Here is a 4,842-nt window from a genome sequence, read left to right on the forward strand (position 1 = left end):
GAGGTGCTGGTAGAGAGATTGTGTTACCTTTGACAGAGCCAGGCTAGCTCCTTCCATAGGTTGACCAGAATTCCGGGAGCTGAAACCGGGACACTTTGCGCGTGACCATAGTGCTTGTGCGCGCGCACACGCTTTTTAACGTGAACATGTGCCAGCCCAGGTCAGACATAGACACAGACAGTAACTTCATTATTTTGATCGTAGGCTCCTCATCTAATAATAAGTGTTTTTTCTGGTAAAATTAACAAAATTGCAGCAACAGCCTTTTTTCAGTTCAGTGTGAGATTTATGTTGAGAGTTTTCTAAAAAAGATATTTTATCTTATCTTAGTGTTATTTATTCCAATAACACCAAAAGAATTAAAATGATTTATTGAAAATTTTGAGCATTAAACACTTCATTTCATGCATTCTGGTGAATTTGTATGCACCTATTTCTATCTTTCTCTCAATCAATGTATGCTGCAAATATCTTTATGTGAATAGAAACCTAGATTACAATCCAAATATAAAAACATAATGGAATATATTGAAGTAAGGCTCTCAGGCATTCTGTATTGCTTTCAACTATTTATTCTCCTGTAGATCGACTCTTCTAATTATATCTGAGTCAGCACACATGTAGCCTAGCATAATGTACTTCTCCCTACTGTTTTGCGTCTTTTGTTGTTAATGTATTTACAAACCCCTGTACTGTAATATTTAAGATGTGTTTGAGCAATGTCCAAAACTTTGTGCACATTCAAAATACAGTATATCTGTGTTCTCTGTGATTTGGAGGAGTCGTGAAATTTTGAGAAAAATAAAGTTCTAATAGGCTATAAAAATAAATAATAAATAAATAATAAGAATAAAGTCACTATATTTCAGAAAATAATCTATAGGCTACCTGCACCATAGTCTGCTGTGCATTACGTGATTGCTCCGCTGATACTGTAGATCTTTATAAAACATACAGTATCTATGTAAAACTCATCAAGGTACATCATAAAAAACATAAAACATACAGTATATATGTAAACACTCATCAAGGTACATCATAGAAAACATAAAACATACAGTATAGATGTAAACACTCATCAAGGTACAGCATAGAAAACATAAAACATACAGTATATATGTAAACACTCATCAAGGTACATCATAGAAAACATAAAACATACAGTATAGATGTAAACACTCATCAAGGTACAGCATAGAAAACATACAACATAAGGTTTGACATCGCTATGACATCATCAGGGTCAATCTCAGAAAAGAAAAAAATGCTGTGTCTCAATTCTGATACTTACATAGTACACTGTTTGGGTCTCTGAATGAGACAAAGAGTTTAGCTAGAGAAGTGGCTGTACGCTGCTCTACATCGGAGGTGGAAACCCGAACCTACTACAGAAATACACGGACGCACAAACGCAACACATCTGCCACAGCATGCCCACAGCTGAGCGCATCCATTATAACCTGAAGCTGCTCTGCATTTTACAGCGAGAGTGGTCACTAAGAGACGCACAGGTCTGCTTCAGAGCTCTGTGTGTTTGAGTCTGAACCATAGACTGGAAACATCACAGGAACTTCAAACTAAATCATTAGTATTGCCCTCCTAAACTTTGTGTTGATGGTTGATGATGATCAATGTATTATAACTTCACCCGGCTTTCACAGCTTTCCTCACGTAGAGACGGTTGCTAGGTGATAGCAACAAATATAGCATGGTCGGACCCCGCACATAGCTGCCCGTTCTATTCGCCTCGGAAAAATAAACTGAACAAAGTTACATTTGGGGCTACATTCAAAACATTCGGGGCTGAAGCCCCGGCAAAATCGGCTCACGCCACTCCTGGTGTAAACCGGGACATTTTAGCGTCCCGACATCGGGACAAGCAATTGAAAATCGGGACTGTCCCGGTCAAATCGGACTGTCCCGGTCAAACCGGGACATCTGGTCACCCTATCCTTCCCGTGTCCAGTCTACGCTAAGCTAACTGCTTGCTGGCTCTAGCTTGTGTACAGACATTAGAGTAGTATCAATCACATCTAACTCTCAGCAAGAAAGAAATTAAGTGTTTCCCAAAGTGTTGAACACAAAAGTCACCTACACTAGGTATTTATTGGTAGAGTGCATTGTATTGGTGAAGAATAGTTAATATATTTTGTTTTCTTTGCTATGAACTACCAACATTCACAGGTTAGTGTTTTAAATTGAGATTTATGAACTATAAAAAAATGCCCCACATCCTATCTTGCTCTGAGTTACACCAACAGGGACACTGAAAGTGCAATTACTTAAGGAATTCAGACTAGCCTGCTGCTGATGATTTGAAAGACTCTACTGCTGCCATTAGCTTATCGAACCCCAAAAGTTATGGAAACAATATGTATGAAAATGAGTCGGTGAGTCAAAATCCTCTCCTCGGCAAAGTGTTTTGTCCCATAAGCAGCCTGCTGTTCCCAAACTGATGAGAAGCTTATCCTGGGTTTGTGGGCCAATAGACTGCCATTTTGCTACTTTCATAGGGGTGTCCCTACTTTGTGATGCAGAGCTGTTTTAATAGTTTCCCAGTGCAGTTGGCATGGTTACCGGTGCAGAAAGGCAGCGACTTAAATCTTCCAGCTGAACCTCAGTGAGCCTCCTATAATCTTTAAACAATATCTGTATTAACATCCAACTTTTGCCCTGGCTCTCCCTTTGCTGCCTGTTCCCTCGCATGCTGTACACCTCAGACCAGCACAAAGACAGTTCTCTTACTCTAACAGGATAAACGCTGGTAAAATGGGGGTTCCAACATCATTACCCATCAAAGCCTTCCATATTGCCCCTGACCCAACACCAGCCATTTCTCTTTTTGATTTTATAATAATAGAATGGAGGGGGGTTAAGTCTAAGTGTGACAAGCTACCCAAGGCTGCAGTGAGGTTTTGATACAGGGAATGAGAATGGGAATAACAAGGCAGGACAAGGGGCTCTGGTGATGGCTTACTGGCCCTTTATGTAAATCCCTGGAACGTGTGGGGAAATGTAGCAGGCAATGTGCTAGCGTAAGCCCTTTAGCAACCGCTGGCCCTGATTAAAACAGCACATTAAGATGCCACAGGCGACTGGAAGACATCGCCAACCCCGGGACCAAACTCTGGGTTATTTATTAGCCCGCCCTGCTAACAAGTATTGACTGGCCTGAATGAATGTGCTCTTTCCTCTTTTGCTACTGTTGATGTGTTTAGTGCTACAGCCATTTGTAATGGTGTTGGCCACTACTCATGACCTCAGCTTACATTAAGATCTGCTGTTGTGTATGGATGGGTGTTTGGAGGGGGGTATTCTGGTATGCTGCTTATCAATGTCAATGGACAGTATTGCATTTTAGTCTGAACACTGGATTGTACTGTATTATATATTTGGATAAGATTATATTCAACCCTTGTAATGTGTTACAAAGCTGCATAATTTTTTCATGTTAGTGGGCCAATTTGTCTTATGGTCTTATTATGTATTCATTTAAATGTAAACACTCTTTTAAATGTTATTTTTTTGGCCCCATGGACCTTTGATATTAAAGTATACCACTCGTTTTTAACTTAAAAATAAAAAAATGTAATTATATTTCCAATAAAGAATACTATGGGTAATTATGTTATCTGACTATAATAGACTAATATTAGAACACACCTCCAAAATGATTTGCATGTGGGGTTATTTCAACTTAATATTATAAACCATAGTGACATCTGTGGTGTTACAGTTGAATCACATGATAAACTATTTTCATTCAACAGTAACCTGGACCGTTAACGTTGTAATCGATAAAGTCTTGTGATGCAGAGAAGACATATTGCTTGAGTATACTTCAGTGTGAAGAGTCTGCTGGTAATGGTCTACTTAATCGTTAATTTAGTAGGCAGTATGCAGTACATGCAGAGTGAGTATGTAGTATGCAGTACGTCAGTTCGCAATTTTGAACACAGACCAATTCTTTTATGTGAAATGTCAGTGCAATGCAAACCTATCTATCTCTCCAATGAAAGTATTGGCTATTACAGTATAGGAATCTGAAGTGAATTGTGAGATACACTATGCAGTGTTTGCATTGTGCTTTAAAAATGCTGTGCCTACAGAATATGAAAGCATCAATGTTTTTGTTCTTTCAGCAGGACAGGACTGACAACAGAGCTATCTTTGGAGAAAATTAGAAGTAAAGAAAACAGTGCAGGGCTCTCTGTGTGTGGGGCTTGATTTCAGTAGTCTGACAAAAAAGTTAAATTACGTCACTGGGATGAAATATTGTTTTGTCTCGACCAAACTTCCATCCTCCAAACAATGTAATTTCTCTGCATCGAAACCTTCAGGGTGATTTCAAGTCATAGCTCTCAAACTGCAAAGCACTTTCCTGCCTCCACCATTCGAATATGTTAACCGCTGAGCCTCAGAATAAGTTTCACCATCTGTTTTATATTTCCAAACAGCTGCCCTTGAGTTTTTTTGGACTTTCAAGTCATAGTTTAGTCATTTAAGAGACTTTAAGGACCATTCTGCACTGCTAAAATCCTCAGAGAGCATTGCTAAGGTGAGGTCCAGGCATAGTGACCCCCACAGACCTCCATCTGTTGCTGCACCATCTCTCTACAGTTTCAGTGCTGCTCCCATCGGTGCAGAAGCATCTGACGCATTGAACTCTAGGGGCCACAAAAGAAGTCAGCGTCGCTAAACTTAAAGTTGCCTAACTTATTATCTGGGAGTCGGGCCAGACTGTTTAGCCAGCCTGCAGAGAGCAGCAGAGGTAGGGGACAACAAAGATGGACCCTTTATTCCTCCATATGGCAGGTCGAAAGGGGTCGCTGCTAGAAGAGA

Source organism: Perca fluviatilis, chromosome 20 (genome assembly GCF_010015445.1).
Source record: "Perca fluviatilis chromosome 20, GENO_Pfluv_1.0, whole genome shotgun sequence".
Taxonomy (NCBI): Eukaryota; Metazoa; Chordata; class Actinopteri; order Perciformes; family Percidae; genus Perca; species Perca fluviatilis.